Here is a 13,761-nt window from a genome sequence, read left to right on the forward strand (position 1 = left end):
GCTACTTGCGGCACAGGGAGGAGAGGGCGGGGGATTCTCTGACCGGCTGGAGCAGCATCTAATAACCAACTCGCAAAATAAAACAAAATAAAAACAAACAAACAAATACGAAAACACCAGACATCATGATACAGAATTTAATTTGCACCGATGTTTTGTCGAAATTCTGTATGCGAAAAGTAAGCGCGAGAGCCCTCAGTGCGCCTGCTCGCTGCTGAAGTCAAAGTAAACTTTATTGTCATCTCTGCTACATACAGTCCAGTATATAGAGAGAGGAGACGACGAGGCTCCAGTTACAGCAGTCAGTGGCGTGTCCAGCGGGGTGGCCTGGGGCGGCACAGGCCACCCCCCCAACCAGACTGGCTACCCCAGGTGCCACCCCGAAGCTAAAACAATAAAATTCAATGAAATATCAAATGTACGATTATGGTTTCACAGTGAAGCTCAGATGTCCAAGGGTAAGTGAATGCAGCACCGGGTTTTGCACTATGAGCATCATGTTAGCAAAGGTAGGAGAGCCAAGCACGAAAGACGGCACCACAGAAAACATTTTTTCAGCGAAAGATTAACAAGTTAACATAGCTGGACTAGCCATCGGACATTTGCACAGTGGGCTGATGACTTATTTATTTATTTTTTTTGTAACAGCATGAACAATGAGAGGTGGTGGATTGCAGGCACGTGCAGAGGGGGAGGCTAGAGGGGCTTGAGCACCCGCCCCTTTCCTGATGGGTGCCCAAAGTGCCCTTTTGTTGAGGCAACTTTTTAAAGAAAAAAAATTATTATTTTTTATGTGCGTGTGCGTGCGTGCGGAGTCCTGTCTGTGCCCCTCAACAATAATATTTAACTATTAATCACAGTTTTGCTAAATAAAAGGATCTTCTTGCATCAGTCACATGATCACATTTAACCAATGATCGCCCTTGACGGCAGAACGCGCTGGTTACGAGCCGGGAACGAGCTCACAAAGAGCACGCGCGTTTTTTCCGGTCCGGAGCTGTAAGAGAAACACAAGTTAACTCAGAGACACAGACTGATGCGACAAAACCAGTAAGTAGGTGTGCAGCGTACACTGTAGTGTGTAGCACACAGGAGTATTGGCTTATTACGTACACGTTGGTAAGTTGTCTTGTGGCAACTGACGAACAGCGTGACAAACATTACCTGTCCTTTTATTAACTGCAAAGTAGTGCTGGTCATAGCTGCTGGCTACCTGGCTGTCATGGGTCTGTAGCTCTGTCACCGTTTTAGGGAACATGTTTAGTTTTAAAGTAAGTTTCCGGGCTTTTCCTGCCTTTCTGGAGGGATTATATTTCACTAAAAAACGATCTAATATGCATGTCCACATAATTATGCATTATTATAATTATAATATATTAAAAAACACACACTGTATTTTAAAGAACATACATTAAGAAGCAGATTATATTAGATTTATATTTTAAATAAGACAAAATTTGGATTTTACAGCAGTAAAATGATTGTATCCCTACAGTTTAAACATGTAATAAGCTTTGCCCCTGCACAGAGTGGATAGTGAAACAAATGGAATCATCATAATGACATTATTTCATATTTATTACTTCCCCCTCCTCTTTGCTTTATTATTGTAGCTCTAGTAATAAATAATAATGTAAGGATTCTGGATCAGCACCATGATGCCCATAGTATATACAGTATTCTGAAGAAGGTCTGAAATGTCACTGTGTGTGCGTGCATGTGTGTGTTTTATTTAGATGGATTTTTAAAAAAAAATATTACTCATGATATAACATTGTCCAGACATGGCTGGTAAGGACATGAGGAGGAAACAGCAGGAGCTGTGTGAGGCTACTAAAGGCAGTGCTATAACGTTTTTCTGTCATCATTTTATTATAGATTAAGTGCAAGAGTTGTTAGGTGTGGATAATTAGATTATAGTTTATTGCAATAGCAAGTTGTGCCTTGTTCTCACATAGCAAGTGGAGAGTGATATATGAAATGATGGGATGGAAGGAAGAAGAGAAGCAAAGAGTGATTCACAGGCAGAGCCGAGTTTATTTCTCACAGTTTTTTGTTGCCTTATGGTTCCAAGCGCTGTCACCAATCTTTGCATTTTGTTATTATCTCATGACACTTGTTTAATCAGCTACCATCTCTCCTATGGACTTTTTAATGTCTACAGTCTCAGATCAACACAGCCCTGCCCTTCCCATATTAGATTCTTGATGAATGTGTGTTGTTGTTATTCAGCCTGGTTCAATGTGCCCCTTTTTAACTTTGAGCACCCGCCCCTTTAAACCTCTCTGCACGGCCCTGGTGGATTGGCCAGATGCAGGCCGATATGTAAAAATAACTCAGTTGTTTGGTGGTGGCTATGGCGGGGCTTCCACAGAGGCAACAGGTGGATGAGGGAAGGGGAGGCAGGAGGAGCAGAGACCCGAAGCGGCCGCCGGTTCGAGTATCAGGTGAACTGAACTTCAGGTAAGAAGTTATGACCTGCAGTCTATCTGGGTCAGATATAAACCAAGTTTAGGTGGAGTTTATTTTCGTTGTGCTGACTTTTTACAGTCAGTTACAATAACTCGTACTGCGTGAGCTAGCATGACGGAGTTTCTATACAGCTGTTCGGTTGCTATGATGTTACTGATAGTGAACTTTATTTTATTCATAAGGTTAGTTAGTAGAGTTGCCAACAGCTCCTTAAAAGATGGAATGGTCCCTCATTCAGAGAAAATATTATGCGTTTCGTATTGAGCTGAGAAGAGACGCAGTTTGTCCCGTACTTTAGCTAGAATGGGAAAAGACAAAAAGCTGGAGTTATTCTGTCTTTACGCTGCACAGCTGCCTCTTCTCTTATCTCCCCCCCCCCTCCCTCTCCTGTTTGTACTTCAATCATGAAACTGATCAATGATCAGCTGATTGGCTTTTCTCTGTTGTTTATTTATCGCCCACTTTGTGCCAGAAACAGGAAACCAGCGGATGTCGCGCTAAACAACAGCAGCACGTTTAAGCTTGATCAGCTGTTGTTAGAATTTATTGAATATTCATTTCTAGTATCAGCTGATGTTTGCTGGAGCCACAGCTGTAAAAGCTGCTGGTCATGATATCGGTTTGGATATGTGGTGAGAGGGAAACATGAAGATGAAACCAGGAGATGTCCTTACTGAATCATCAGAGCTGAACAGGTGATGGAGAAGCAGGTTTACCTTTTAGGTGACATGAATGAGTTGAAGGGAAGTTATGAACTGTTTCTGAGAGACAAATAACACCAGGATCCTTTTTCTAAGTAACTCTGTGAATTCTGGGAGAAAACTGACATTGGTTGGCTTTAAGCTTTTTGCAGACTGAACCTAACAACTGTTCTGACCTTTTTTGAACGGTGCTTTGTTATTCACTGTAATTAAATGCACTAAAGAGAGAAGTTCAGAACATGCAGAGTGAACTGTCATTATATTTTCCCAAACAGCTGATGTTTCTGGGTCTTAACAACCACCTGAGCCCAAGCACTATAACGGTGTGTTCACACTGAACGCGATGGATGCGAATAGAGCGTCAGGTTTACATGTAAAGTCAATGGAAAAGATAAGATAAGATAACCTTTATTAGTCCCACACGTGGGAAATTTGTTTTGTCACAGCAGGAAGTGGACAGTGCAAAAGTTATGATGCAAAAATTAGAATACAATAAGAATAAATACAGTACACAGCTGTACAGAATAGAATAAAATAATATACTATATACGGTAGAATAAAATAGAATAAAAATATACAATAAGATAAAAATAGAATACAAATGCTATATACAACTGAGTAAAAATACAACGATGCCAGAAAAGATTATTGCACTTAGTGTTATTGCACATGTGTGGATGTGTGTGTTTGTTCAGTTAAAGTCTTTGTTGTGGAGTCTGACAGCAGTGGGGAGGAAAGACCTGCGAAATCTCTCCGTCCCACACCGTGGGTGCCGCAGTCTCCCACTGAAGGAGCTGCTCAGTGCTGTCACAGTCTGCTGCATGGGGTGGGAGATGTTGTCCAACAGGGATGACAGCTTAGCCGCCATTCTCCTGTCACTCACCACCTCCACTGGGTCCAGAGGGCATCCTAGAACAGAGCTGGCCCTTCGGATCAGCTTGTTCAGTCTCTTCCTGTCCCCAGCAGAGATGCTGCCGCCCCAGCAGACCACACCATAAAAGATAGCGGAAGCCACAACAGAGTCATAGAAGGTCTTCAGGAGTGGGCCCTCCACTCCAAATGACCTGAGTCTCCGCAGCAGGTACAGCCTGCTCTGCCCTTTCCTGTAGAGGGCGTCTGAGTTATGAGTCCAGTCCAGTCTGTTGTTCAGATAAACACCAAGGTACCTGTAGCTGTCCACAGCCTCGATGTCCATACCCTGGATGTTCAGTGGTTGCAGTGGAGAATGCTTGTGCCTGCGGAAGTCTACCACCAGCTCCTTGGTTTTACTGGCATTGATCTGGAGGTAGTTCAGCTGGCACCAGTCCACAAAGTCTTGAGTCAGTCCTCTGTACTCCTTGTCGTCCCCATCAGTGATGAGGCCGACTATTGTAGAGTCATCAGAGAACTTCTGCAGGAAGCACTGGGTGGAGTTGTGGGAGAAGTCTGCAGTGTAGATAGTGAAGAGGAACGGAGCCAGAACCGTTCCCTGTGGGGCCCCCGTACTGCAGACGACCCTGTCCGACACACAGCCCTGAGTTCTCACATACTGTGGTCGGTCGGTGAGGTAGTCCAAAATCCAGGTAGTGAGGTGATGGTCCACTCCTGAGTTCTCCAGCTTGTCCTTCAGAACCGAGGGAAGAATGGTGTTGAAGGCACTGGAGAAATCAAAGAACATGATTCTCACAGTGCTTCCAGCGGTCTCCAGGTGAGCGAGGGAACGATGTAGGAGGTGAATGACGGCATCATCCGCTCCAATGCCAGGCTGGTAGGCAAACTGAAGTGGGTCCAGTGATGAGCTTGTTAGGCGCCGAAGCTGAGCCAGGACCAACCGCTCCAGGGTCTTCATCAGGTGGGATGTCAGAGCCACCGGCCTGTAGCTGTTGAGGTCCTTGGGGCGTGAAGTCTTTGGCACTGGAACAACACAGGAGGTTTTCCAGAGCTGTGGGACTCTTCCCAGCCTCAGGCTCAGGTTGAAGAGGTGCTCTATCACCCCACACAGTTGGTCCGCGCAGGACCTGACGACCCTCGAGCTGATGCCATCTGGACCCGCTGCCTTCTTGCCATTAATCCTCCTCAGTTCCCTCCTAACCTGGGTGGTTGAGAGAGACAGGCTGGAGCCTTGTGTTGAGTGTGTATTGGATGCTGTTGTTGGGGGTGGGGAGGAGTGAGCAGGGTGAATAGAGGAGGTGAGAAGTGTCTGAGGTGTCAGAGGTGGAACAGCAGCAGTGGGGGTGGGTGAGTCAGCAGCCGATGTTGGAGACTGTCTCATGGTTGAATCAAATCTGTTGAAGAAATGATTCAGTTCATTTGCCCATCTCACATCCCTCTCAGGCAGAGAGTTCTGATGTTTGTGGCCTGAGATGGTTCTGAGGCCTCTCCAGACTTCACCAACGTTGTTTTGCTGAAGCTGGTTCTCCATCTTCTGCCTGTAGCTGTCCTTCCCATTCCTTATCAGTCTCCTCAACTCTCTCTGCACCCTTTTCAGCTCCTCTTTGTCTTTGGATTTGAAGGCCCTCCTCTTCTGCTTGAGGATAGCTTTAATTTCTGGGGTAATCCAAGGTTTGTTGTTGGAGAAACACCGTACAGTCCTGGTAGGTACGGTGTTATCCACACAGAAATTAATATAGTCAGTAATGCATGTAGTAAGGCTGTCGATGTCCTCTCCGTGGTCGTCACAGATCACCTCCCACACAGTCGACTCAAAACAGTCCTTAAGAGCCTCCTCGCTCTCCTCTGACCATCTCTGTACTGTGCGGGTGGCTGGTGGCTCCCTGCGCACTAAGGGCTCATACACAGGGACAAGGTACACCAGGTTGTGGTCAGATTTGCCCAGTGGAGGGAGAGGTGATGAACTGTATGCCTCTTTAGCATTGGCATATAGTAAGTCCAGTGTTTTATTGTCTCTGGTTGAGCAGGTCACATACTGGGTGAAGGTGGGCAGTGTGGAGTCCAGTGAGGCATGATTGAAGTCCCCTGATATTATGAGAAGGGCTCTCGGAGATTGTGTTTGCAGTCTGCTGACCACTGAGTGGAGAGTGTCACAGGCTGCATCCGCGTTGGCCGAGGGGGGGACATACGCTGTTATCGCGATAACATGCGAGAACTCCTGGGGCAGGTAGTACGGACGCATGCTAACGGCTAACAGCTCAATGTCTCTGCTGCAGAGTTGTTCTTTCACAGTGATGTGCCCAGGGTTACACCATCTGTCGTTCACAAACACTGTCAGTCCCCCTCCTTTCCTCTTACCGCTCTCTCTCGTCCTGTCCACTCGCAGCATCTGAAATCCCGGTAGTGTCACGCTCGTGTCCGGAGTTAGCGGTGTTAGCCACGACTCCGTTAGCATCATGATGCTACATTACCGGTACTCCCTCTGTGACCAGGTTAGCGACGTGAGCTCATCCTTCTTATTGGGCAAAGATCTTACGTTTCCAATGATTACAGAAGGAAGAGATGGTCGATAACGTCTCCTTCTGGGGCGACGGCGCTCCTTCCCAGCACGACACCCCCGTCTTTTCCTCCTCAGCTCGCTGGGAATGTCGGGTCTGCCCGCCGACAGTACCGCTGCGGGACTCAACGCTAACAGCTGATCCTTACTGTAAACAAAGGATCCCTGCTCTGGGTCCCCAGACACGCGTGAAAAAAGTAGAAATAAACTAAGAAAAACGACCAGAACTAGCACAAAACGGTAGAACATGGTTGCAGGGTCTAATTACTGATACGTTAGTTATAAAAAAATTACGAGAAGAAAAAGATAAGAAAGAAAGAAACTCAGAATGAGCAGAGCTGCTGTAACAGGCTGCTGCACACGGGGGGCGCCGGAAAAGCGCGATGACCCGCGATTGCGGCTCCCACGAAAATTCGGAAGCAGATTTGCGTCGCCAAAACGCCTGAAACGTGCGTCAGTCTAGCGTGTCTGGCGCGTTTAACTCGCGAATAAAACCACGCGTGTGAGTTTTTGTGTTGTATTTTGCGCATACGCGCGTTTCGGGTCTACCGCTCGAGTTGGAAAAATCTGAACTCCAGCGTCAAATCGCGCTGCGACAACCAATCAGGAACCTGGTGACGTGGCTGTGACCTAGGTCAAAGGGGCAGATCCAGCCAAAGCCCTTCATACTTCAATGGAGGGAAATAATAATAATAATAATAATAATAATAATGGATTGGATTTATATAGCGCTTTTCTAGGCACCCAAAGCGCTTTACAATACCACTATTCATTCACTCTCACATTCATACACTGGTGGAGGCAAGCTACGGTTGTAGCCACAGCTGCCCTGGGGCAGGCTGACAGAAGCGAGGCTGCCATATCGCGCCATCGGCCCCTCTGGCCAACACCAGTAGGCAAGTAGGGTAAAGTGTCTTGCCCAAGGACACAACGACCAGGACAGAGAGCCCAGGGATCAAACCGGCGACCTTCCGGTTACAGATGCGATTCCCAACCCCCTGAGCCACGGTCGCCCTATAAAGCTAATCAATGCAGTACCAAACAACCCGGAGTCGTACGACACCAGCTGCTTTCTGTACCGAGACAGGAATAAAAAGGACCGAGCTTGGAGGAAGATATGTGAAGAGATCGGGCAACCTGGTAAGTTCATTCATTTCTCTTAAGTTTTCTCTAAAGTTTTCGCTGACCCGGGGAAGCCGCACAAAAGCTAGCAAGCCACCGCTATTTTCCCACTGACGTACAAATACCGTTCTGCTTTTATGCATGTTGTCATTTAGGAATATATTTTATTGTTTATTAATAAACAGCACACAGTGGTCCCGCTGTTCATCCGTCACTGCTTCGCTTTTTCGCTGATTTTTTATTGCACAGTACAGCATTGCATTCTGCAGCCTGATTGACAAATCTCCTTCGTGTCGTGTATCCTGCGCTTGCCAAATTTATCACGTTTGGTTTTGATAACCATCACGTCCAATAGAAAAAACAGCACAAAAACACCCATAACTATGACCCTCATTCAGAAATAGACACCTGCACCGTGAGGGAAAAAGGCGCACGAAAGTGGCAGGCAGATGAAGACAAAACGCGGCATAATACTTTTACGTTTTGCAATCTACAAAGGTTTGCACTTTGAGAATCAATTGTGAGAACTGTGACCAATGTTCATGTGTGTGGGGAAAACAGTGTATAAAGTGCGTGACCAGGGGCTAGTTATTCTGAGAACCCCTGCTGCAATAAATGAGGGACCACTGCCTACTCTACGATTATTATATTCAACCTGTTAACATTTAATACTGTATTGATAGAACCAACTGATTCTGCAGCAGAGCATCCCCTGTTGCTTCTCCTGGCTCCCCAGTCCCTGAGCTCCTGCTGCTGCACCACAGGTATGTAATTGTAGCATCAGATGTACGGTAAGCACTGATAGCTTTTTATTCGGTGGGATTCCCTTGTGATCACCTTTACTAAATGTCTACAACCAATCTGATTATATCCTGTTTGTTTTTTTTCGATGTTGAAATTAAAATCTAGTAGCAGTCTTCTCATTTCTTTGTGTTTTGTGCTGGCTCCAGAGCTCCACAGCACAGAGGAAAGCTCCAGCGCTCCTGGAATCCCTCTGTGATGGACCGCCAGTCTTCAGTTGCAGGCACAGCCATGAAATCGTCCACTAGATAGTCCCAGATGGCCGTCGCTACCTGGGGGATGATCTGGCTCACCGTGGACACACCAACTTGAAAACTGAACGCGATGGTCCTGAAGGAGTCCCCGGTGGCAAGGAACCTGGACAAAATTGTTTAAAATTAGTATTATGTGTACTGCAGTTACAAAATGCATTATTGAAATTCCAAAATTCCAAATTACACAACATAAATCTTACATAACGCATTTTGTAATTATAAGGATAATTACATGATATATATTAGATATAATCTAAAACAGTCTGCGGTGATTATATACAAATATTCAACTATCCCAGAATTAAACCAGGTCTAAATAAAAAGGAGTATGTATCACTACAAAGGTTAACTCAGTGGTCCTAATGCTACAGTTTGATATCAGCAAACACCGAGCGCATACATTGATGTGACACCACAGCCATGCTATCATTCAAACACTGATAACAGCATAAATCGAATTAAATCGGGACTTGATGAGAGCTTCTGAGTATCACTAGAAATACAGGGAGTGCAGAATTATTAGGCAAGTTGTATTTTTGAGGAATAATTTTATTATTGAACAACAACCATGTTCTCAATGAACCCAAAAAACTCATTAATATCAAAGCTGAATGTTTTTGGAAGTAGTTTTTAGTTTGTTTTTAGTTTTAGCTATTTTAGGGGGATATCTGTGTGTGCAGGTGACTATTACTGTGCACAATTATTAGGTAACTTAACAAAAAACAAATATATACCCATTTCAATTATTTATTTTTACCAGTGAAACCAATATAACATCTCCACATTCACAAATATACATTTCTGACATTCATAAACAAAACAAAAACAAATCAGCGACCAATATAGCCACCTTTCTTTGCAAGGACACTCAAAACCTGCCATCCATGGATTCTGTCAGTGTTTTGATCTGTTCACCATCAACATTGCGTGCAGCAGCAACCACAGCCTCCCAGACACTGTTCAGAGAGGTGTACTGTTTTCCCTCCTTGTAAATCTCACATTTGATGATGGACCACAGGTTCTCAATGGGGTTCAGATCAGGTGAACAAGGTGGCCATGTCATTAGTTTTTCTTCTTTTATACCCTTTCTTGCCAGCCACGCTGTGGAGTACTTGGACGCATGTGATGGAGCATTGTCCTGCATGAAAATCATGTTTTTCTTGAAGGATGCAGACTTCTTCCTGTACCACTGCTTGAAGAAGGTGTCTTCCAGAAACTGGCAGTAGGACTGGGAGTTGAGCTTGACTCCATCCTCAACCCGAAAAGGCCCCACAAGTTCATCTTTGATGATACCAGCCCAAACCAGTACTCCACCTCCACCTTGCTGGCGTCTGAGTCGGACTGGAGCTCTCTGCCCTTTACCAATCCAGCCACGGGCCCATCCATCTGGCCCATCAAGACTCACTCTCATTTCATCAGTCCATAAAACCTTAGAAAAACCAGTCTTGAGATATTTCTTGGCCCAGTCTTGACGTTTCAGCTTGTGTGTCTTGTTCAGTGGTGGTCGTCTTTCAGCCTTTCTTACCTTGGCCATGTCTCTGAGTATTGCGCACCTTGTGCTTTTGGGCACTCCAGTGATGATGCAGCTCTGAAATATGGCCAAACTGGTGGCAAGTGGCATCTTGGCAGCTGCACGCTTGACTTTTCTCAGTTCATGGGCAGTTATTTTGCGCCTTGGTTTTTCCACACGCTTCTTGCGACCCTGTTGACTATTTTGAATGAAAAGCTTGATTGTTCGATGATCACGCTTCAGAAGCTTTGCAATTTTGAGACTGCTGCATCCCTCTGCAAGATATCTCACTATTTTTGACTTTTCTGAGCCTGTCAAGTCCTTCTTTTGACCCATTTTGCCAAAGGAAAGGACGTTGCCTAATAATTATGCACACCTGATATAGGGTGTTGATGTCATTAGACCACACCCCTTCTCATTACAGCGATGCACATCACCTAATATGCTTAATTGGTAGTAGGCTTTCGAGCCTATACAGCTTGGAGTAAGACAACATGCATGAAGAGGATGATGTGGACAAAATACTCATTTGCCTAATAATTCTGCACTCCCTGTATTATAAACAGTCGTCTCCGTACCACAGTTTGCTATCAGTAAACACTGAGAGCATTCACTGTTAGCATAGCACATCCATGTTAGCAGTGTATAAATGGATGGTTTAGCATATATTAGCACAGGTATCAATAAAGGACTACCGTATTAAATACTTTTACTAACCTCAGGCAGATGGACAGGCGCTCTGCAGGTGGGATTGAGCGCCTGTAATTGGTGTCTAGGCGGGCGATTCTGGGACCGACGCGGGAAAGCAGGTCCTCAAACTGGCCGAGTGAAAGACGGCGATATCGCTGGAATCTGCCGTCATCCAGGCGCAGCTCCTGGAGCAAATGGTGAAACTTACCAAACTGCTCACGCCTCTGGAGGACCTGATGGACCCAGGTACGGCGAGGACGTCTTTTACGCCGCTGCTCTGCTCTCCACAGTACATAGAGAAGGGAGACTCTCTTCAAGCGCTAGCTCGACAGCTGCCATCTTGCAAAGATACCGTCTGGAACAACTTCCTCCCACATTCCTGGTTCACGCGCGTCAAAATATCGATGGATTTTTCTTGGACACACGTTGAGGCGCGAATGTGCACGCGTCAAATTAGGGGCGTTTGGGGCGTTTTTGTTTGCGTCCATCTCGTTCGGTGTGGCTCTGATATCTATTCTGTATGACTTAAAGCAGTTATGAAATGATGTGATTTTCTCACCCATCCATCCATCCATCCATCTTCATCCGCTTTTTCCGGGGCCGGGTCGCGGGGGCAGCAGCCTAAGCAAAGAGGCCCAGACCTCCCTCTCCCGAGCCACCTCCTCCAGCTTATCCGGGGGAACACCAAGGCGTTCCCAGGCCAGCCGAGAAATCTAATCTCTCCAGCGTGTCCTGGGTCTGCCCCGGGGCCTCCTCCCGGTGGGACATGCCTGGAACACCTCACCCAGGAGGCGCCCAGGGGGCATCCTTGTCAGATGCCCGAACCACCTCAGCTGGCTCCTTTCGATGTGGAGCAGCAGCTGCTGTACTCTGAGCCCCTCCCGGATGGCCGAACTTCTCACCCTATCTCTAAGGGAGAGGCCAGCCACCCTTCGGAGGAAGCTCATTTCTGCCGCTTGTATCCGCGATCTCGTTCTTTCGGTCACTACCCACAGCTCGTGGCCATAGGTGAGGGTAGGGACGTAGATCGACCGGTAAATTGAGAGCTTCGCTTTTACACTCAGCTCCCTCTTCACCACGACGGACCGGTGCAGCGTCTGCATTACTGCAGCCGCAGCCCCAATCCGTCTGTCGATCTCCGGCTCCCTTCTCCCATCACTCGCGAACAAGACCCCGAGATACTTGAACTCCTCCACTTGGGGCAGGAACTCATCCCCGACCCGGAGTGGGCACTCCACCCTTTTCCGGCTGAGAACCATGGCCTCAGATTTGGAGGTGTTGTTCCTCATTCCCGCTGCTTCACACTCGGCTGCGAACTGTTCCAGTGCGAGCTGGAGGCCCTCACCCGATGAAGCCAACAGAACCACATCATCCGCAAAAATCAGAGATGAGATTCTGAGGCCACCAAAGCGAAAGCCCTACGCCACTTGGCTGCGCCTAGAAATCCTGTCCATAAAAATTATGAACAGAACCGGAGACAAAGGGCAGCCCTGGCGGAGCCCATCACCCACCGGGAACGAGTCCGACTTATTGCCGGCAATGCAAACCAAGCTCTTGCAACGGTTGTATAGGGATCGAATGGCCCGTAGCAATGGGCCAGACACCCCATACTCCCGCAACACCTCCCACAGGACACCCCGAGGGACACGGTCGAATGCCTTCTCCAAGTCCACAAAACACATGTAGACTGGTTGGGCAAACTCCCATGCACCCTCAAGTATCCTGGAGAGGATAAAGAGCTGGTCCAGTGTTCCGCGACCAGGACGAAAACCGCATTGTTCCTCCTGTATCCGAGGTTCGACTAGCGGACGAACTCTCCTTTCCAGCACCCTGGCATAGACTTTCCCAGGGAGGCTGAGGAGTGTGATCCCCCTGTAGTTGGAACACACCCTCCGGTCCCCCTTCTTAAAGATGGGGACCACCACCCCGGTCTGCCAGTCCACAGGTACTGCCCCTGATCTCCACGCAACATTGCAGAGGCGTGTCAACCAGGACAGCCCTACAACGTCCAGAGCCTTCAGGAACTCGGGGCGGACCTCATCAACACCAGGGGCTCTGCCACCAAGGAGTTGTTTAACTGCCTCAGTGACCTCGCCCCCGGAAATTGGCGGGTCATTCCCCTCATCCCCAGACTCTGCTTCCTCCTCGGAAGACGTGTCAGTAGGATTAAGGAGGTCCTCGAAGTATTCCTTCCACCGCCTGACAATTTTCTCAGTCGACGTCAGTAGCGCTCCGCCAGCACTATACACAGTGCAGGTAGAGCACCGCTTTCCCCTCCTGAGACGCCTGACGGTTTGCCAGAATCTCTTCGAGGCAGTCCGAAAGTCTTTTTCCATGGCCTCTCCAAACTCCTCCCACACCCGAGTTTTTGCTTCAGCCACTGCCCGAGCCGCATTCCGCTTGGCCTGTCGATACCTGTCGGCTGCCTCCGGAGTCCCACAGGCTAACCAAGCCTGATAGGACTCCTTCTTCAGCCTGGTGGCTCCCTTCACCTCTGTAATAAAGGAATATTTAATATATCAGTCTACTCTTCATTTTATCAGAAACAGTTATCACAGCATGTACATTTTCTTTGTCCACATATATGTAAGCATTGAGCCAAATGCAATAATGCCAACACATTAAACAAACAATATTTGTCTATTATATATAATACATCTATATATACACTGTAACAGATACTTGTCTTTAAGTGAAGATTTAAGGTGATAGATACTTATCAAATCACACAAAGCTCATGTAGAAACAAATGTACAAAATATGTTCTCCTTCATTTCTGCCAAA

The 13,761-nt window shown here is 47.0% G+C and overlaps 1 protein-coding gene across 1 annotated transcript in view; it reads right to left on the bottom strand.

Moving 5' to 3' along the window:
- LOC146548697 (major histocompatibility complex class I-related protein 1-like) overlaps nt 1-13,761 on the bottom strand; it is a 235,562-nt gene that overhangs the window by 209,305 nt on the left and 12,496 nt on the right. The window lies entirely within an intron of this gene.

Source organism: Mchenga conophoros, linkage group LG22 (assembly GCF_057382185.1).
Source record: "Mchenga conophoros isolate Kocher_MC1m ecotype Shallow Benthic linkage group LG22, M_conophoros_male_GT1.1, whole genome shotgun sequence".
NCBI classification, from domain to species: domain Eukaryota; kingdom Metazoa; phylum Chordata; class Actinopteri; order Cichliformes; family Cichlidae; genus Mchenga; species Mchenga conophoros.